The sequence below is a fragment of the Euprymna scolopes genome, chromosome 1 (assembly GCF_053919585.1).
Source record: "Euprymna scolopes isolate OS-2025 chromosome 1, ASM5391958v1, whole genome shotgun sequence".
Classification (NCBI taxonomy): Eukaryota; Metazoa; Mollusca; class Cephalopoda; order Sepiida; family Sepiolidae; genus Euprymna; species Euprymna scolopes.
In genome coordinates, this window is record NC_136482.1 from 197,031,876 (window position 1) to 197,055,443 (window position 23,568).

The 23,568-nt window shown below is 32.8% G+C and overlaps 1 long non-coding RNA gene across 1 annotated transcript; it reads left to right on the forward strand.

The window, feature by feature from the left end:
- The first annotated feature begins 7,303 nt into the window (after positions 1–7,303).
- On the forward strand, positions 7,304–14,731 carry LOC145278950 (uncharacterized). The gene is made up of 3 exons (XR_013868382.1): positions 7,304–7,410; positions 12,928–12,983; positions 14,448–14,731. It is a non-coding gene; the product is annotated as an uncharacterized LOC145278950 (long non-coding RNA).
- The last annotated feature ends 8,837 nt before the right edge of the window (positions 14,732–23,568 follow it).

Consider the following 23,568-nt stretch of genomic DNA (forward strand, 5'->3'; position numbering starts at 1 on the left):
CAATGTATGGAGTATTGTTATCATATTTGGGCTGGTGCATCTGCTACTAGTCTTTCACTCCTCGATAAGATTCAAAAGAGAGTCACCAACCTAATAGGTCCTGAACTGTCATCTAAACTTCGGCCTCTGTTTCATCGACGAAATGTTGCATCCCTCTGCCTGTTCTTCAATTACTCTAACAGTGAATGCTCAAAAAACTGTAAGCACTTGTACCCCTCAACGTAAATACCCCCGACAAACCCGACAAGCAGAAAAATCCCACCCCTTCACAGTTGAGATCCCTAGATGTAAGAGAGCTTTCTACTCCAATAGTTTCTTCCCCAGAATCGCTAGCCTTGTGTGTTTCCTTCCGGATTCCTGCTTCCCCAACTGTACTGACATGCAGAAGTTCAAGTGTAACGTTAACCGGCATCTTGCTGCCCAACTTCCCACATAGTAACCCTGTAGCTTATGTCCCTGATAGTAGCCCCCTACACCAAAGTGGCAATGTGCCTTGTTTGGGGTGAAAATGTAATTAAAAAAATCGTGTGGGAATTTATTTTTACATTTTATTTTGCAATTGTTCGATGTGGCTGACACCTACTGGAATTTTTATACTATTATATACAGTTAGACTTACTGATTATTTTTTAATTTCAGATTGGAATCTATATTGTTATATATTTTCACTGGTAATACATTTATTTCTGTCTCAGTGTTAATTTTAAAGTCTACTGATGTTTACTTGTAATTTTATTTTATATTAATCTGTCCGTTGCGTTACACGTGTATTTTCGTTTTCAATATGGCATATATATTGTAACAACCATGTGGTCTAAATCGTCGTTTTTTTTTGTTTTTTTTTTTTTTGTTATTTGTTTTTTTTTGTTGTTGTTGTTTTTTGTTGTTGTTTTTTTTTTTTTTTGACATTGTGCACTTTTTCTTTTTAGTTCGGCACATCCGAGCAAAGTGGCCTTTTTTGCACAATTTGTACAATTCTTGTAATATGGAGGACAGTTATTTTTCTGATGTGAGTCAGAGCAGTCAGTACGTGCATTGGTCCATCCAGTGTTGATTTCCGTAGTTTTTTTTTTTTTGTCTTCTTGCTTTTGGTGATCGTCGATCTTTTGTTATTTGTGACATTTTTCTTGTGTTGCAAATCAGATATGTTTTCTGTGTCCGACGTAGCCATTATTTTAATGCATTTTTGTTACTTCAGCTTTGAAACTTACTTGGATTGCTTTTTGCAAGTGCAATGTTGGCTCCCTAAACATCCTTTCTTATAGCATGTTATCATGTAATTCACATATGGTAATTTTTTTTAATCTATCTATATGTGTTGCCCGAACTCACAATTGTTAGTGTTTTGCTGCAATTCTGCTACATATTCGTCGAACCTTTGGTTTTCGTTTTGTTTCCATGTAAAGAATTGACATGGGAGAAAAGATAGATTTTTTTTCTTAGTTTTATCGAATTTTACAGCTATTTGTCCAAATTAATTTTTGGTTCTTCCTGCTCGAGTTGAAAGTGTGGGATAAACGGAATTACCTCCCTTGGACTGTTAACCCTCTTTTCTCTTATTGAACTCTTTTGGAACGAGACAAAAAATGTAATGTAATCGAGCCCCATGCGGGCTGTAAGAGTGAGTCAATAAATCCTGTCGTATTTCATATTTCTCTTTTTGTTCTGTTCTTATACTAAACCCTTCAAAACCTTACAGTACTGCAGATTTTCCTTCCTTCGTTTCCTATACATAATATTATATTATACAGGTTAATAAAATTGATGTTTTTACCTTCTCCGTTTTTTTTATCTGACTGTAGCTACTAAGAACTTCTGAAATTATTTTTATCCTATCTCCCACGCTTGTCAAAGATTGACTGATGAAAAACTAAACTCCTTTGGATGCGGTAGAAATTCCATGATTCTTTGTTTATGTCAGTGTTTTTGTGTGAACGTTGAAAATGTGTAAGTTTATTCTGACACCCAAAAAAATCAAGACGGATAATAAATGCAAAAAGAAAACAAGAGATAGAGAAGGGAAGAAAAAGAGGGGGAGAGGAAGAGGGATAGAGGAGAGAACATGGGAGACGAGTTATTAAGAGAGAATAAAAGACGCAGGCGATTATATAGATGGATGGGGTTGTGTATGATCATTCAGTTTATATGAAAAACAAAATATGGAATAAAAAAAAACATATATATTTCCGGTCTTGGAAACGGTATGGGGTAGTAGCGGCATTGGGATGAAATTATGGTCGTATTAAAGATACAGTTTATTAGGAGAATACGTTTTACTTCTAATTAAAGGCAAACATATAAAATAAATGAAAGGAAAGGAAGACTGTACAAATAGATTAATAAATCAATAAAAACAAAATACACAAATCAAAACGTGAAAACTAAATTAAAAAAATATATGACTAGAAAATATTAAATATGAATAGAAGATATAAAATAAATAAATTGATTAATTAAAAAAGTGTAGTGAAATGAAGGTTAAGTTACATTCCTAATTAGATGGCTAATTAAATATGTGGAAGACTATATGGGATTAAGCAGATCGAAGAGGAGTATGGAGGTTTAAGGAGTATATGGGTAAGGGTTAAAAGTCAAGTCAAGGTAAATTTGATATTAAAAAAATGAAGTGGGGGTAATGACTTGAATTACTACTTTTGGTTGGGGTACTGTCGGGTTTAGGGTCTATTGTACTAGATTCACTTGGGTTACAAATTAGCATATAATATAGGCACACAATCACAAGAGAACATATATACACATAAAATACATATTAAAAGTACAAGCATATATATATATATATATATATATATATATATATATATACTCGTACATATACATACAAATGCAAACATATATAGCCACGTACATAAAATGTACAAACAAATATATATATATATATATATATATATATATATATATATATATATACACGTATATATATACATAACAGATAAATACAGCCATACACATATGTATATGCGTACAGATCTAACAACGTCCGCAAATGTATATAAAAACAGACAGACATATATACGCTCGTGTACATACGCAAGAAAGAAAAGGAAAAGGTGTGGAGTATATGGGAGTCAGGCACTTAACAATATTAGTGGATAATGGAACAACATACATCTGACACCGGATAATTGTATGGAGGAAGAAGTGCCGGCCAGACCAATATAATATTTTTTATCGTTTGGGTTTTTATAGGGGCAATTGTAGCTTTATATACCGTCTCAGTTTGTAGGCACTGTTTTGTTATTGGCATTTCGATTTATTGATGCAATTACAGTTATTATTGTTATTGTTATTTGTGTGTTTGTCTTTGCTAAGTATCTTGTTATTATGCTTTTTAATTATTTTTTTCTAAATTATCGGTGCAACAATAACCAAGTTTAATGGAATTTTAGGAAAAATGTAATGCAAGATGTTACTTGGGGAAGTGAGTATTTAGCAGTTAATAGAATTTTTTGCTTAGTTTAGTTTTGACCAGTATATTGAAGAGGGGTTTAAACCAAATAATTTTACAGATCTATTTTTCTTATTCAAAACATTCGAAGAATTAGGTTAATATAGTTAATGGTGATGTTGGAGTATCCACTTTCCGCAAGAGTATTTTCATAGACGGATTTATGTTTATTGAATATTTCTATTTTAGAAGAATTGATGCTAATTTTTAATCTATAGATTTAAGAATATGTTTAATGTGTTTAAGGTGGTTTGATAATGGGTGCATATAAAGGGGGTAGGTATTATCCTTGGCGTATGGTTCATGGGAATTATTTGTAAGGTTGAAGAAAGGTAACAGTTTTTATGTCGACTTTGCGGCCTATTTTATTCATTTCTTTACGTTTTTTATATTTTCACATTTAGTGCCATTTGAGATTTCCGCTGACCATCGTCTCTATATAACCCTATATTTTTGTCATTTATAATTTTAGTAAGGTTATGCTGAATAAAAAAGACCAACTAGGTCAGTTGCCACTGCTGAGTCTAAAGGACCCATATTGGTTCTTCTTAATCCATTGAGTGTCCTGGCTGATTAAGACTGATTTCCTATATTTGTTAATAATATTGATCTCAAATAGTTATAAGTCAGATAGGAGAGAAGGGTAGTAACTTTCAATACCGAACTGGATGAAGGCAGCCTTATTTTTATTATGAATATTGTTGAACCAGTTAATGGTGTCTGTTAATCCACTGGTTTAATTCATAATTAGTTTTAATTTGCAAATTGATTCTTTTGAGTATTCTTTTGCTTATTCTCCCTATTTCAGGCCTTGTGGAGTTTATGAGTCTAGTTTGAGGTCTCGTTTTAAAGTTAGGTCTATGATCCTTAAGAAGAAGATAGGCCTCTTTTTTTAAGTTTTCCAACTCTGTTACTAATGTTGAGTGTGCCGGTAATATATTTGCTGTCTAAATTAATGTCCTTAACTAGATCTCTATTTGATTTTTTTATAATTAGTGACGATATTTTCCTTACTTAGTTTAAGGTACTTTTGTTTATGGGCATTGCAAAAGTTTTATGTCTTATCAGCTTTAACATATAGTAGTTTAGAGGTGTTGATATTTTTCACGAGTTTATCTAGGTAGTGTTGGAATAATTTTTTTCTGTGATAAAAGGATATTTAGTTTATAAGTTCCATAAGATCCGTTTCGAAATTGTGGAGTTGATCAACAGTTGAAGATGTGTCCTGATTAATGAATCCGTGTTAATCCATGTGACTGTCATCTGTATCTTTTTCTTTTAGGAAACATTATGCCTTCCAGCGCACTCTTCTAACCAGGTCAGGGTGAGATTTAAAAAGTTGCTTGTCGTAGGTATGTTCTTGAAGGGCAAGTGGAAGTTCACCCTTTCCATAATTATGGTAATAATCCAATCCTCTTCCTCTTCCCCTCCTTTTGTCCCCTTCTCTGTCTCTGGTTTTCTGATTTAACACTTCCTCTTTTTACATTTGTCATCTGTCTTGAGGTTTTGTGAATTTACAGTTGGCTGCTACTGATTATAGTTTGACTTTTGAAGTAGCGTCAAGTATTACGAGAGAAGGATAAATAATGTCCGACATGAGGGCATCACATCTTAGGGGTCTTAATAATCACTAAAAATAGAAAATTAAAGAAAATACTGAGGTAGATTTAGTTTTTAAAAAGCCCCATCCTCCAAAAGAAAATTGTTTTTAAAAGAGACTATACCCCCCCCCCCCATAATATTTTTAAAATATTGTTTTTTACTTGTTTACTCTTGTTTTAAAAAAAAATGAAATTGATTTTTCTAAGTGTTCGTTTTCTACCTAGCTTTGTAAGTTTTTAGTGGCTCAACTTATTTTAAAGAGTTTATTTAGTTAAAAAAAGTAATGTCGAGTGTTACTGCTGAACAAAAAATATCTATTTTGTTAGGAGTCTCAATAATCGCTCAAAAATAAAAAATTAAAGAAAATACTGAGGTAGATATAATTTTAAAACGCCCCTTCCTCCAAAAGAAAATAAATTTGTATACTTTAGGTAATGTCCAAGATCACTGCTCGGAAAAAAATCAAGCAACTGGAAGTGGATACAGTTGATTATGGAATGAAACCAAACGGAAGACACGAAAAACAAAACTATATATTTATAAAAAAAAAATACTTTAGTTTTTAACATTTCTTGAGTTATTACGAAACAAACAAAATAACACTTCTTGTATTATCAAATAATAAAACAAATATTTTATTTTTAAAAATGAATTTAGTTTTAACACTTATTGTGTTCACGAAACAACAAAAGGTACTTGTGCAGTATGCGGACGGCGGCCATCTTTTCTTGGTGCGTTTCACTAAACTGTCGTCAGGTGGCGCTTCTTAGTCAAAAAACATTTAAATTATTAATTTGTTGTTAACCCTTCAAAGTTGCTTTAATTCAAAAATATGTTTTATTTAAATTATTTATTTGTTCGAAAAAAAAATGATATTTTATTTCAAAAAATCCAATGTTCTTTCATTACAAAATTGTTTTATTAAAATTAAATTTTCTTACGCAGACTTTTAAATAAATGTTTTTACAATTATATTTTGATACATTTTTATACAATAAATGTTTTTACAATTATATTTTGATACATTTTTATACAATAAATGTTTTTACAATTATATTTTGATACATTTTTATGCAATAAATGTTTTTACAATTATATTTTGATACATTTTTATGCAATAAATGTTTTGATTTTCAAATATTTTTCTATTTGGAAAAAAATTTGTTTGTTACTTATTTGCCGCGTTATTTGACCAAAAAGAAATTGAAGTTATCAACTCCTTACAATAGCCGCCGTCTGCATACTGCAGAAGTGTCCCCATATAACTTTTAAACGATAACCTCCCTTCCCCATGTTAAGAATGACTTTCGAAATAATAACGTTATTATTTAAGCGCGGTACCAAAAATACGTACCGTGTTTTCTTTTTTGTTGTTTCGTAATAACACAAGAATTGTTTAAGCTAAATTAATTCTCCTAAATAAAAATAATTGCTTTGTTTGATAATACGTAATTGATTTCTTTCTTTTATTTTTGTTTCGTAATGTACCCTAACCCTAACCCTAACCCTAACCCAGTTTTCAGATTCGTGTTCAGCACACCGAAACGTAACAGAATACTACGTAAAAGATTTTACTAATTCGCTGTCACGGTGTTTGTATAATAATACCGCATTTTTAAATAAATATCTGGTTTCGTTTATCGTGTTTTGACTCCGTGATCAAGTTGATTTTTTTTTTTAAACAAGAGTAAAAATAATGTTTTAAAATATTATGGGGGTGCTTCACTGCTTAGTCGCGTTTAAAAATAATATCTCTTCAAGAACGGTCAAAAAATGTATTTTCAATCGATATTTATTCAATAAGGGACCAGTTTTTCTACCTAATAAAAAAGGACGAGTTTTCCAGGCACTAAGCAAACAGTGTGAAGTATTGTATCCGTTTTGTGCTTCGATCTGTACCGCAATTAACAGATGCACGTACCAGTTTCCGGTATGTTTGAAAATTAGGGTCTGGTTTTATGCACAGTACCAAAATATTTATTAAATCTTTGATAATATTTTTCGTTTTTTTTTTGTTTTTTTTTTAACTCCACTCCAAGGGGTTTGATGTTTACAATAAAAAAAATCTGAGATGATTTTTTTAAATAAAAAATTAATAATAAATGTTTAACAATAAAGTGTTTTTTTTTAATTTAACACACTACGTATGAACAAAAAATAAACAACAAACTTGAAATCACAATAAAAGAAAATAATTATTTTAATTTTCTGCGAACTAGTTTTTTTGGTCGCCATCTTAATTGTCGAGTTCCACGCGTCAAATTCATTTACGTTAATTAACACAACTGGAAATCGTTTTTGTTGTTGTTGTTGTTGTTGTTGATGCAGATTGCTAAACAAAAGTAAGTCTTACTTGAATTTAATTGTTTTTTTAGGTTCTTTTTTACTACGAGGGCGCATCTAAAATTATGTATCCCTTTCCTTTTAATATAGGAATGAGTCAATATTCATTGTTTGAATATAAACGAAGAATTGTAATTTTATAGAAATCTTTACAACCGGATATTTTTAAGTTTCCTTTTCTTTTTTTTTTTTTCGAATGCTCTGAAAATAATTTTTATGTTGAAAACGTAAAAAAAAAAAAGAAGGTAAATGTGCAGTTTTACGGCGTAAATTATCTGACAGACAAAAAAATTATAAAAAGTTCATTTTTATTATTTTTTTATTTTTTATTAGACTAAATGTACGACATTCGAGGTCGCCATATTGCTTTTAAAATTTAACCTTCTTAAGATTTGACAGATTGGCCTTTTTAGGGCCAAATTTGGCCCTTTTGAGGCCAAATTTGGCTTTTTTTTACGCTCTTTCACTACAAAAAAAAATGAAAGAGCATAAAAACATGGAAATGAAGTGTTTTCTGGTTTTATTTCAGCCTTAATGTGTTTTTATATAAAAATAGTTTTTATAATTTTTTCTGTCAAATAATTTACGCTGCTAAATTACACATTTACCAAAAAAATTATTGTTTAGTTAATAACGTACGCTATTCTAAAGAACCCAAAACAGATAAAGATTAAAAAAAAAAAAAATAGTAGCGTGTAATTTAATAGTGCCAACTGATAAGGCCCAGTTTTGAAACCCGGCTTATCAGATTTTTTTATAAGCTTCCAATTACTTTTTGATTGTGTGTGCAATATTATAACCTTAAATTAATCCATAAAAGGACAAAATGCATTTTTACACATACACACACACACACACACACACACACACAAAGTTATGATGAAAAATGTTTTCAAATCGGCCCAGAAAACTCGAAAATTCATTTAAAATTGAAAGTTAGACAAATTACTTTTAAAAATCCCTTGAAAAATAAATGTTTTCTGAACTTTGTAAAGATAATTAGAAAGTCTTAAGATACTGCAATAATGATAATAAAAAACTCTTTGTTCTTACAAAAAAAATGTGTTATTATCCTCGAAAAATGAGTTTAGTAACAGAAAGTCTCCTGCAATAAATCAGAACAAATTAAAAGGCGACTCGTAGGTTTTCTATGGAGGCCACAAAAATTCAAAAAATTCAATTTTATGTTTAAATTGATAGAGAAATTGAAACAGTTATTTACCTTAATTTCTGTATTATAAAAAAAATATGCATTAAGTTAGGTAATCCTATTTTGTAATAAAAAGAAAGTATTTATTTCGAATATTTATTGACTTTTTTACATGATGACTCGATATTTTCTTAACAGTGCCGTAAGAAAAAAATCAAAAGAATCCTTGTTAAATAAAAAGTAAAAGTGAAATTTAAGTATAAAAAAGTCAATTTAAAATCACTGATTACAGTGACAATTTATTCATTAAAAAAATTAGCTATAACAAATATTAATAATTCAGTAGAATACGGTGGGTGGGATGTAAATCTTACGATTTTCTTTTTGTTGCCCATCTGTACTTAGTTAGTAGAATTTATCCAATTTTGTAAAATATTTTTTTTAGTAATTCTTGATCCCAATTTTTCGGTTTTTTTTATTATTATTATTATTTTCAAGATTATAAAAAAATTCTTACAGTGATGTTTACACGTTCATGCATGCAAGGAAAATATTATAATATTACATTTGAAATTTTAGTAGAATTGTTATCAAAATAAAATATAATAGTTTTTGCAATTATATAGTGTTTACTAGTGAAAATATTGAATACAAAATGTTTAATTATATGATAATATCGTTCGAGAAATTAATTTCTATTTAAGTTATATTACTTACATTAACAGAGTATATGGACTTATTTTCATAAAGTTCTTGAAAAGCTTTTTAAAATTGTTAATGTCTATGATGTTTTTTTATTACAAAAATGCAAAAATATACTTTTAGTGCATAAAACTAATATTAGCACAGGTGTTTTTTGTTTACACAAAATAATACATTTTAACTAAGATTTACAGAAAATAATGAGTTCCTAATTTTCTGAGATGGTTTATTAATAAATACTTATAATTCCATTAAAATTGGTTGATTTTGGTGAATTTTTAAGTGAACGGAAAGAGCAAATGTTTATATATTTTGGGGATTGGCCATTCATTTTGCACGTACCTAAGCATAGATGCATCAAAAAAGAAAACGGCTTGGAGGTGATCACATTCAGTTAAAATACACCCCACTCCTATCTGGGCGTGCTACTTAAGCCATCACACACAACAATGAATAATTAAATGCATTTCAGTGTTTATAGAAAATATGTTTTTATAATAAAATGCTCTTAAAAAAAACAGTGACAGAAAAAACCGATGATAGTTCGTGGACGAGTTAGGGCAAGCAAATAACATTGGAAACTTGGAAAGAATGTCAATGATTCCATGTTCCTTCTATTCTCCTGCCAAGTACATGGTTAAAGGATTATTAATCGGAATGAATGGCCAATCTAAAAAATGTAAAGATAATTTGACTCCTTTCTTTAATAAAAATAAAATTCACTGAAATTCAGAAAATCAATCAACTTTGATAAAATTTTCTATATCTTCATATTAAAGTATTTTTTAAGTATATTTTATTCATCTACTTTTAAAAAAAATAGTGATTATTAAATGGGGAATTATCTTCAAGTTTATATTACTTTTTCTCTTTTTTAAAGAAATTAAGATATTTATCATTTTATCCAGCCAGGTGTGGCTGCAGAAATACCTGGTCTAGAAGCCAGGTGTATTGTTACTTTTCACAGTGTGCTGGACCTATGGATCTTGACAGGTCATTCTCTAGGAGAAGAAAAACTGATATAACCCTGTATGATTGACCTCATATGTCATTGCACTAAAACACTGGGATAGGGAGACCTCCAAGGATAACCTTCCTAAGAGCTAGTGACTTGAGCAAATTATTTGGTATGACAATGTAAATTGCTTAACGAGTAGGTATGCTATGCTTATCACCCAGTTTCTACACTCTTTCTTTTTCTATTAGCCAGGTGCAAAGGTACAAATATCAGAGACTCGCTAGAGACACCTAGAGATGGTCTTGTTTCTTGATTAAAACAACAAATGCCATCTTACCATTACCACTTTTTTCTCTCTCACAATCTGAGAAAATTAGGGGTGTTACTTACAACTGATCTGGACCATTGTTCTTTGACAAGAGAAAGGTACAGGTTTCACGGTTTGTAAGTAGACACGACTTGGATTCTTGTGTGTCCATATTGGTATAAAACTGAACCATTTCGCTCAACCCACTCTGCCCTAAACTTTAAATATAATACACAAATCTCGATCAAACCAGACACCCACATAAGCATATCAAATTCACCTCCTCCCTTGAAATATGCGTTCAACTATATCTGTGGGCTTAGTAGGAGTTCAGATATTAGTGCCCACGTACATGTGTTTGGTGTTTTTAATATTCAATACAGTAATAGGCTTGGCATCTTGAGTTACACAGATGAAGCAAGATGCTGAACTCATAGTTTCTCTGTAGCTCATTCCCTTATATAGACAGTTACTTCTAGACCTATTCCTCACTAGAGTACTCGAGAATTGTGTGACAAATACTCATAGTTCAATCAGAAACACGGATCATTTTTGTGATATCAGTAGACATCACTCTTGATTCTGGACCCCAAGTTAAAGACCCTTTTCTCAAAACAACAAGGTACTACAAAAAAGCTGATTGGGAAGAAATATGTCCGAGTATTGTAGTTGAAGTGGAGGTTGTAGCATGATGCTTGTCAACCTGTCAACGTCTCTTCCAAATGTCTCTACCAGTCGGTAATGTCTTAACGACCTGATCGGAGGAGGAACAACTCAGATGTACTTATATTCATTACATCAGGAAGAAACCAGATAACACAAAATACCACAGTAACAGGCTTGCCTTCTTGATTTATACAGACACAGCAGGATGCTGCACTCATAGTTATGCAATCCCATTCTTGATTCATTTCAGAAGGTGAAGATAAACAAGCTCCACTTGGAAACACAGATCACCGTGTGACATCACTCTTAAGTCCCAAACTTGACTTAAGGAGCCGTTGCTTAAAATGTACTAAAAAAGATTGAAAAGATATCAGAAAACACGTCTGAGATACCCATGAACGAATATCTTTTCTCTTCTTGCTGAACAGTGTGCCAATGAGAAAACTTAATGGTGCAAAGCAAACATTGAAGCCTATGTTCCCACATGGAAGCAATATAGCAAACTCTCACTCTGGCAATTCATTATGCAAGCAAAAGCCACACTTGATCATGTCTAGGATATCATTAAAAATATAGACGCTATCAGTGCAGCCTGCTATTCTAAAATAAATGCTTTGTTAAATGTTGCTTCCTAAATTTCCTATATGTACATGTGTACAACAATTTTGATGAAAGAACTGACAAGCTCAATTATTGTCTCCATCTTGTCTCTTATCTGAAATCTTAGAGTCGTTAATCAAACAAAGACCACCTCAAAGTATGGATTTAGGCAAGCCTGTGCTACTGCACATATTTTAATGGCTGCATATACCATGCAATGAAAAACGCAAGGGAAGTATATACAAATTCTTTGACAAATTCTGGCATAAAGTACTCCTAATGAAATTTTAATCAAAGGGTATTACTGGACGAATGCTGAATAGAATTACATTTTTCTTTGAAAACAGAAAAACACAGATTGTACTTGATGGGTATAAATTAAAACAACATAATATTAATGCGGGATTGCTTCCTGGGTCCATGCTTGGACCTTGATAAGTATTGATATTATAAACAATCTCTCTGATAAATTGTGTCTGGGATGGGTATATTTGCTGAGGATACTCTGCTCTATAAAAGGTATGATGTCCTGGACATGAGATGGGGTGATTTTTACATCATCTAGTGTGGCTTCCATCTGAGCACATATACCATGCACTGGATAAGGTGGGCAAAGCCAGGGTTCTAGCTCTTGATATATCCAAGGCCTTTGACAAAGTCTGGCACAAAGGGCTACTAATGAAAATTAAATTATATGGTATAATTGGACATATACTAAATATATTGATCTTTCTTAGACAATAGAACCATCCAAATTATCATTCATAGACACATATCCAAGCAGCGTAAGATTAATGTTGGAGTGCCTCTGGGTCAATCTTTGAACCACTATTATTCCCTGATTCCCTGATAATATTGTGTCAGAGATGGGTATATTCGCTGATGATACAACACTCTATAACATGTATGAAGAAAGAACAGATGTACATAAATCCAATAAAATGGCAGAATCATTAGAAAATGACCTACAAACCATAGTGGAATGAAGTCGCAAATTGATGATGACATATAATGCTAGTAAGACTAAGCTGCTCTCCTTGACAAATTCCAAGATACTTCAACCACCGATATCCATGACAAATAACACCTGCCTTAAAATTATTCCTTCAAACTCCTCACTTTAACATTTGCAGGCAATATGAATTGGAACAAATACATTGAAGATATGCTGAAGGCTGCTGCAAAGAAGGTAGGTTCCCTCTATCGAGCTAGAAGTCTATTCACACCTGAGAGTATCCTGTACCTCTAAAAAGACCACCATTTGCTCATGCATGGAGTATTGTTGCCACATGTGAGCTGGTGCATTTATGAACTCGTTGCACTGCTATCCCCTTGATGTACATATCTCCAAGAAACCTGTTTAGCAACAAAATCTCACTCCTTCACTGTTTAGGTCCCTAAATGCCAAAAAGTTTTCTATTGTGATAGTTTCTTCCCTTGAATAGCTAGACTTGTGAAATCTTCTTGCTACCTGCTTCTTTGATTGTCTAATATGCAGAAGTTTAAATGTAACATAGACCAACACTTTGTTAACACTTTGTTTACTAGGCATGATCCCAAATAGTAGCCCCCTATGTCCAATATACCTTGTTAGGGGTGAACATGAGTAAAAAAATTATGGAACAGTAGAAGTAAAGTAATTGTAGATTACCTAGAAAACGGTCTCCAGTCTGTAGTGGAATGAGGCTGTAAATAACATGGTAACAATTATGGCTATTAAGACTAAACACCATTCCCTTAACACTTATTAGAAGTCTTCTCAACCACTGATAACCATGACGATTAATACTTTACCTAAGTCCATATTCTTAAAACCTCTCGGCTTAACAGTTCATGAACTGAAACAGATACATTGAAGACATTACATTACATGTTAAAAAAAATACCCACAGCTGTATCCTGTATCACTAAAAAATTACCATATGTCTTTTGGCTATTCCTTCCGTCATTAGTCTGTCTTTCTTTGACATTTCAAAGAAAGTTTTCAATCTAGAAGGTTTAGCAACTTCAACTTCTCTCTCATATTCGGAATAACTGGTTTGTTTTCTAATAGATTATGCTTGCCAAGAATACGACTTAAGGATGATTTATTTAGTTAAAAAACTTTTCTTAAGCATTTTTGCATTCACTTGAAAACCATTGTTAAATTGCTCTTGCTGCTGTCTTTATTCTCTGCTAAGCACATGGCTACCACCTATCCACTCATATTGTTACTTTGAATCTACTTTTACCATTCAATTAATTTGCTTTCCACTAGTAAAGATATATGTGTATAAAAAGAAAACAGTGGTTCATTAGGAAGAGATGCATTTTTTTTAAATTGAGAAAAGCACAGATAAAGTAAAAGTTATATATATTAGATTTAATTGGAGAATCGTAAACTACCAGTATTCTGCAGGACAACCACCTCCAAGAACTAACAATCAAAACTTTTCTCATATTTACTAATTTCCAACTGGGACAGCAGAAGCTAGATTTCTTTACTTTTAATTAACGGAACACGAGCAGAACGGGGATTAATGAAGGGTTCCACTTGAAATTCCATGTAAAAATATTCTCATCTAATTTTAAAATAAACAATAATATAAAGACCTTGCACATAATTATCATTTTTTTCTTGAAATTTATTTTTGAAATGTTTTTAATTTTGCAGAATATCCAGTAATCAACACAAGAAAACAAATACAAATTGAAAAGAGTTAAAAACCTGAGAAATCATGTTTGTGAATTATACGATTTTTTTCTTATATTAAATCGCATTTTCCGATAATCTATTGAAAAACAATTTTCATGTAAACTGTGAACGTTTTTTTTTAAAGCTTATTCAATAAAAATGTATCTGGAACTGTGTATGACTTCAGCTCGTACTAGTTTATATGACACATGTGAATATGACTACTGCATATAAGGGTCCTTTAATAAATACTGAATGACTCATGCTGTTGATTCAACAATTTGTTTAATTTAAAGTACATAAATACTCAAAATATATGTAAATTTTTCTTAATTGATCCCGTTTTTTGCATAATAAGTTAAATATAAACCAACAAAAATCTTAGAGATTTGGATTTTGAAAATGAACTGTGAATCTAATACTGAACAGAAACCGTATTCTTCTTTTAAGAGGAGAGAACATTTCTTGCGACATAAGCATAAGCATACTAGGGAGAAACATTATTCTTGTGAACTATGTGGGTCTTCTTTTACAACAAAACAAAGTATGTTGCGACATATGAAAACACATACTGGGGAGAAACCATATTCTTGTGAAGTATGTGGCTCTTCTTTTACCATGAAACAAAACATGTTGCGACATATGCAATCCCATACTGGAGAAAAACCATATTCTTGTGAAGTATGTGGCTCTTCTTTTGCAAGAAAGCAAATTATGTTGCAACATATTAAAACACATACTGGAGAGAAACCATATTGCTGTGAAGTATGTGGCTCTTCTTTTACACAGAAATATTCTATTGTGGAACATATGCGAACACATACTGGAGAGAAACCATATTCTTGTGAAATATGTAGTTCTTCTTTTACACAGAAACATTCTATGTTGGAACACATGCGAACCCATACTGGAGAGAAACCATATACTTGTAAAGTATGTGGTTCTTCTTTTACTCTGAAACCCCAGTTGGTGAAACATATGCGAATACATACTGGAGAGAAACCATATTCTTGTGAAGTATGTGGCGCTTCATTTGCAAGTAAACAAAACATGCAGTTACATATGCGAACACATACTGGAGAGAAACCATATCCCTGTAAAGTGTGTGGTTCCGCTTTTACAACAAAACAAGATATGAAGCGACATATACAATCACATACTGGAGAGAAACCATATTCTTGTGAGGTATGTGGCTCTTCTTTTACAAGAAAACAAGATATGTTGCAACATATGCGAACCCATACTGGAGAAAAACCATATACGTGTGAAGTATGTGGCTCTTCTTTCACAAGAAAACAATATATGTTGCAACATTTGCGAACACATACTGGAGAGAAACCATATTCTTGTGAAGTATGTGGCTCTACTTTTTCACAGAAACAAAGTTTATCACAACATATGCGAACACATACTGGAGAGAAACCATATTCTTGTGAAATATGTGGCTTTTCTTTTACGAGGAAACAAAATATGCTGCAACATTTGCGAACACATACAGGCTAGACAAGTGTACTCCTGCTAGCAGCTGTACCTACACTAATATCTAAGGAATCACTGGAACAGGATGGTGAGGAATTTACAATGGAAGAACTGTTTTAGACTATTGATGAGGTTCAGAAGAGGTTGTTAGAGGGAATGCTTAAGCTGCAAAAATACTCTAAATTAGATCTTCAAAGGTAACAATAAGAATGGTGAATGTTGCTCTCCTGTTACTTCTGCCATGTAATATCTCCCCATATATAGCTAAACTGGGTACCTTGTGCTGCAGGACATTACATTGTAAAAACGTGGCTCCCTAACTTTTACAGATAAAAAAAACTCCATGAGTCAGAGGCAAAGAAGAAAACTTTGTTGGAAACCGAAACTCCAAAATCAGGTAGAGCTATGCAGAAGAGAATTGTCTCAAATAAAACAATTCCTCCTCGCCCTTGTTGTGCAGGGACGGCTGATACACACTATCTGGACGCTTAGTTAAAAATAGTGCACTAGAGTAGAAAAGCAGAATAACGTGCCCATGGATCTCTAGGGTAAAATCCTAGTGTTATCCAAAAGAATAAAGAAAAAGAAGCAAGAATATGGCAAAAACCAAAAACAAAATGTTTAAGCAAAATGCTTGCCTTTACTACCATAGCTTAATAAGGTAAACCACAAAAATGTAAAAGCTGGAGGATTATTGGAAACATGCATTCAAAATGAGGTAACGTACAATGAAGATGCCACATGGATACAAAATGTTGAAAAAATAAACCCGAAATGCTACAGCCAGAGATAACAGCTAGCATAGTTGTAGCATTGCAAAAATCTGCCACAGACAACCTACCCAATTTCTGGCTTAAATAACAAACATGTATTGAGGAGTGTAAAGTCCACGCCAGTATGGCTTTTAAAGGATGACAGAAACCTCATATCAAAAGCAAATAAAACAACATCCTAGTAAGTACAGGCCGATCTGCAGTCTCACTACTACCTACAAGCTTTTCACTCGCTTAGTCTATCAACATCGTTTCTCTGTAGCATTCTTGGGAAAGGAACAAACAGTGTTCAGGGAAAAGCGTTTAGGCACCAAACCCCAGTTATTATTGAGGGCTAAAGAAGAGATAAAGAAAGTATGATGTGGGTTGACAGAGAATATATACATCGTGTAAAGAAAATTTGTAAAACAGAACTTATAAACACAAACAAGAACACTGCCATTAAATAACAAGCCATGCCTGTGATTACATACAGCTTTGGCATTGTCAGTTAGCCACAAAAGGAGATTAACTAACTGGACACTAAAACACTGAAAATACTGACACTGCACAGAACATACTAAAACCGGTGTTCTGCCTAGGCTGTATCTGCTCATCAGCATTGTGCAACTATTATAAGCACTGAACGATATCTTATGAGCTCCCAAAATCCAAACCTAAAAATGATGCACAAACACCATGGAATAAGAGTCAGTAGAACTAATCAAATAAACAAACTCTTGCATATGAACACATGATGTAAACAAAGTCATTTCTTGTAATGAATATTTCGTTTACTTTTTACATAGATACTTTAGGTATAACATGCTGCATGCAAACTATAAATTTAAACTATGTAACTATTTTGAAACAAATGTACGTTGCTAAAACATTATAATATATTTACTTCATTTAAAATTTAGCAGCAAATGTGTCAATACATGTGAACGCATGCATAATCCAAACTTTATTAAGTCGCATGTAGTGAGGCTTATGCAAACATATGCTGATGAGAAACCAAAGTCTTACACAGAAATGAATTTGAATCACCTGAAAGCTACTATATTTTTGTGGTGCATCTTTTATAAAAATGTTGTAGTTCATATGAAAATATGCTTGATAGGAACTATAATGTCGAGAAGTGTGTTTCTCTTTTACAAAACTTATACTTGAGATACACCACATATTTGTCAGGTATTTTTTACCTTATATCTTACATGCAACACATTGAAAAGATTTCAGTAATCAAGAAATGATTTTAAAATTATATGCCATATATAACTGGTAACCTAATACAAGCAAAGTTTTCTTCAAATCTTTTGACGCCTAAAAATATCTTGGAAGGTTTTATAAAGAAATTTGAAAATGTAAAAATATTTGAGCTGACATTCAAGATTCATTACAAATTTGACAATATTTCATCAATACAAACATTTAAATAAAATAAAATATAGACAGATATTTTTAGAAAAACTTTCCTTTGATAACATTAAAATAATATAACATTTAGCAAACTATCTAATATATCATGAGATTAATTTTTATTTATTGACAGGAAAAGAAAACTTCTAAAATCACATCAATCAATTTTAGTTTTTGGTAAGAAATGATCCCTGTTTTATAGACATATGTGTTGCAATTTTTTTATATTTGTAAATGAATTTGTCTTTGTTTTATTTAATACCTTACTCCTGATACTGAAATGGTAAGGCGATATTTCTTTAGTAAAATTATCTTTTTGTACAATATATTCTGAAAATTAATAATTATTTGTACACCATATATATATATGAAATATATAAAATACGGTTTTACTGAATGTTCTTTTGTTTATCTATGGGTTTCTTTATTTTGTTCGGTAAAAACAGGTAAAAATAAGTAAATAAATAAAATAAAACATAAAATTATTATTATTATTAATACTAATGATACTTGTACAGTTTAATCAAGACATTAAAAAAATGAAAATATCGAAAAAAGTTTAAATACTATTTATGTAAAATTTCAAATATTTAGACCCAAAATTGGCTGAATAGTTTGCTAAAGACCGAAAAGGTCAAATCTTTTTATCTTTGACCCCTTGGCAGCCAAATTCTCGGTCAGAAACCGATTAAAAAGCTTCCCCTATGTCTGAATACACTTTATGTAAAATTTCAAATGTTATGACCAGTAATTTGGTAAAGACTGTAGAGGTGAAATTTTTAAATTTGACCTCAATTTTAATCCCTTAACATTTATTGTTTTGGGCTCAAATCAAGTTAAAAGTCTGATCCATGTCCAAGTAACCTACACCTAAATTTCAAGTGTTTAGGCCCAAAATTGGCAGAGGAGTTTGGTAGATTTTTCAAAGGTCAAATCGTTGAATTTTGACCTTTTGACAGTCAAATTTTTGGCCGAAAACTGATTAAAAAGATTTATCCCAAATCTCAATACTCCTTATGTCAAATTTCGAGTTTGTAGACTGAAAATTGACAGAGTAGTTTGGTAAGGAAATGCACACGCAGAGACACGCATACACACATACATACATACATACACACAGACAATTTTACTTGTATAGATATATAGATTATTTTCCTTTTTTTAGTTATTTTAAATAGTAATGAAAACATTAGCTCCACATTAGCTTGTAATTTCATTACGACGTCCCCAACCTGTTTTTGCATGCGGTAGAAACAAATATGGCTGCCATTTTACATGGCGACATAACATGCGGAAAAGTATGTTTGCAATATCGTGAAAACTAGTCACTGGCCTTAATTTTAAAAGTTTTCAACACACCCGAATGCCCTATAAAACAAGTTTTTGAAGGTAGTTTGTGTGTTGATCTACCTACCAGCCTACATTTACCAAAAATTAATGCCAAAATTTTTTTTAAATAATTATTCTGTTATTTATGTTTTTTTCCTCGCAAAATTAAATTTGTCATATTTTGGGGTTCGTTTTGTTTTGAAATTACAGAATGGTCTCATAAAAAAGAATATAATCCCGCTCTGAAATGATAAGTAAAGATAAAAGAAGAATAAACAGGAAGGCCTTTTGTAAACGTTTTATCAACTTAAAACTACGATCCTTTATTTCCGGAACAGTCAAAGCAATTTAATCTAGCATTTTCCCCTTTCAACAATTATTAAGTATTGAATTACAGAAGTTAAATTCAATCTGTTCAGTACTAGGTTAAGAAGTCCTTATATTTACTTGGAAATCGTCGCATTCTGGACGATCTCAGCACTGACTCACAGAGATTTTCGTCCTCAGCGTCCACATCTTGGAGAGCATGTATATTTTCAGGTCAGGTAAGGGATTCTTCTCCTTCATGTAGGTATTGTCTTCGTCAGTTGGTGGTTCTTTAGCAGCTTCAGGGCTTGCAGGATTGTTTTCATTGTGTTGGTCTTCTTGATTTGAGGAGTTAGGAGCCAAGTCTCACACATTGACAGTAGTTTCCGCACAAGAGCGTAGTCGTACATGAGCATAGTAGGGGTTGATGTCTAATAGTAAAGCAGGGGTTACTGGAGGGTCGATCTTACTAGACTTAGTATGGTTTCTGACATATATTGGGCCTGGTTTCGCCCAAGTGGGAACAGGAGTTCCGGAGAAAGATTTACGACTATATTTTAACATTCTGTCATGAGGAGTCATATTAGTAGCAGTGCATAGTAACGACCTAATTTAATGGAGAGTGTTTGGTAGTATATATTTCCGGTCAGTGCGTATCATATCTGACATACCAAAAATTGAAAATAGTTGTTTCAGACAGTGGATCACTCTTTTGCTAATCATATCTTTACAGGGAAAGCGAGTATATTCATAAATTATAGTGAGTAAGTATTTGTTACCACGTACAGAAGTAGGTAAAGGGTCTTTAAAGTCGATGTTTAATCGCTGGAAAGGTAGTATAACCTGTATAAGTGTTCCTTTGTTACAACTGGCAAATTTAGGTTTCAGATACTGACAGGAGGAGCACGAGTCTGTTATATTTTTAATTTGTTCTAAAGATAAAGGAAGGTTTCTTGTCCTGATGAAGTGGCTAAGTTGCGTGATACCAGGATGGCATAGTATAACATGCAAATCCTGGAGATCTTGCAAAGTGTGTGTTAATGCAAAGATGCGAGAAAATGTGTCAGCAGCTGTATTTTCCGTTCCTGGGCGGTAAACAATACTGAATTTGAATTGTGACAGTTCGATCCACCAACGACATATCTTATTTTTAATTTTAGATTTCCTCTTATTATCAAACATAAAAGTGATGTTCTTTTGATCTTTAATGTCTTTGAAATGTCTCCCGAGTGGGAAATATCGCCACTTTCGGAGAGTTTCGACAATCGCATCAGCTCCTTTTTTGACAGCATGATGTCTAATCTCATTCAGGTTTAGTGTCCGCGAAAAGAATGCAACAGGTCTACCTTGTTGGTTCAGAGTAACAGCAATGCAGTAATTACTGGCATCAGTTTCTACTACAAATTCTTTATCCGAGTCAACACCTATAAGTGTGGAATTTCTTAAGTCGGTCTTCAGCGTCTGAAAAGAATTTAGAATAGACGGGGGCAGTGGAAACTCCTTGTTATGGTTGAGAGGCAGTATCTTATCAGAAAAGTTTCGAATGAATTTACTATAGTAAGAGAACATAGCAATTATTCGTTTTTGAGACAGGAAATTTAGAGGTGGTTGCATTTCAAGGAGTGGTTTTAGCCTCAGGTAATCAGAAGCAATTTGGTTGTTCTGGATTGTGTAACCAAGAAGTGTGATAGAAGTAGTAGAAATAATGCTCTTACTTTGGTTGAGTGTGATGTTGTATCTTTTCGCTGCATCATAAAACCTTTGAAGGTTGTAGTCATGCTCTTTTTGATCCTTTCCGCATATTGTGACATTGTCTACATACACAAAAGTGTCTGTTAATTTTTCTCTTTCTACAATGCCATCGATGCATCTTTGAAAGTGACGCCAAAAGGGATACAAGTAAATTGGTAAAGTTTTCCATTTACTTCAAATGGTGTGTATTTTCGATCGGCATGAATAATTAGGATTTGATGGTAAGCAGACTTCAGATTGAGTGTTGTAAAAACGTTGTATCGAGCTATGTCATCAACCATTTTATTAATGTTAGGCATGAGATGGTCATCCAGTTCTGTAAATCTATGTATGGTGTCGCTGTAGTCGACCACCATTTTTTTTATTCTCGTTAGAGGTCACTAAAACTTGGGCTCACCAAGGAGATATAGAGGGCTCTATTATGCCTTCCCTCAACATTCTGGCAGTTTCCTCTCTAATAAATATGTTGTCAGTGAATGGGTGACGACGAGATTTGGTGGTAATAAGGGTCGTCCGTGTAGAAAGATGAGAGAAAAGGAGAGGAAGAGAAATTTTGATACATGGAAAACTGTCCCTCTTACCCATTGCTTCAATAGCAAGTTTTTCCCCGGGACCGTCGAATTTCAGGGTCACAGTTTTATATTGTTTTAGGAGGTCTTTTCCGATATTCATATCAATGAACAGGTCCTTAATTACTTCCACTGTCATGGTGTGGTGGTTTTTACTGTTTAGGGAGATGTCAAAAATAGTTTCGCTGATGATTTTGGCATGATGATTAGTGTCCGCCAAATGCTACGGTTTTCTGTTTGGGAATAATAAAAGGTTTCAGCTTTCTTTCTGTATTTTTGCTGATAAACGTCCCCACGCTGCCGGAGCCTACCATAGTGTTCACTACTTGCCCATTTATTTTGCATTTCGTGTATGTAATGTCTTTGGCACCCGTTCCTAGTCAGGAGAGATTGGATGGGGGGGGGGAGTCCGGGTCAGATACCACAGCAGCAGTGGGGGAAGATTTTCATACCTTCGCCCAATAGCCATTTTTCTTACACTCGGCGTTACACACAGGACACATCGCCCGTGAATGTCGTATGTTCCCACAGAAGAAAAATTCCTTTTGGTAGGGAATTTCCTTTTATGGCGGCTAAGGGAGTGTCTTGTGGTTTAATTAGGGTAGCGGCTATGTTCAGGTGGTTATGAAATCTTATCGTATGATTCTCCACTTGTTTTAGAGACCTAGCGATTGTAAAGATCTCTTGTAGAGTTGAGAATGGTTTTTCGAGACGAATAGACGAGGAGGAGATGCCACTAATGAAAGCGTCACAGATATATTGCTTTTTGTTCTCCTCAGCGCTTACTGCTTGAAATTCGCAAGATTTGGCAAGTGCTTCCAGTTGTTGCATGAAATCGTCGATAGTTTGTGCCGGTTTCTGTTTATTCGTCAGAAGTTGATGCCAGTTAAATATAACATTTGCCAGTTTTATGTAAACAGCGTCTAGCATTTGTATGGCGCCGTTGTAATCTGTAGCATCACTTATTATTTCGAACATTGTCGCTGAGACTGAATTAATCAAAGCGAAGATATTTTGTGCATTATTTTCTATTTCCCCATTCTTTAAAGTGCGTAAGTAATACTCGAACGTCAATTTCGAGTGTTTATAGATTTTTTTCCGAATTCTGAGCTGTTGGTTCTACGTTGAATCTGTCCGGCCGCAGTAGTTTGTCCATTTTTTTTTTAATTGATAAAATTGAAATGACAAGTAAATATAAAAGAAGAATAAACAGGAATGCCTTTCATAAATGTTTTATCAACTTAAAAGTATACACGGGTTTCGAGAAATAGAATAGAAAGGGGAATAACTACGATCCTTTATTTCCAGAAGAGTCAAAGTAATTTATTCTAACATTTTCCCCTTTCAACAATAATTAAGTATAGAATTACAGAAGTTAAATTTAATCTGTTCAGTACTAGGTTAAGAAGTTCTTATATTTACTTGGAAATCGTCGCCTTCTGGACGAGCACTGACTCACAGAGATTTTGGTCCTCAGCGTCCACATCTTGG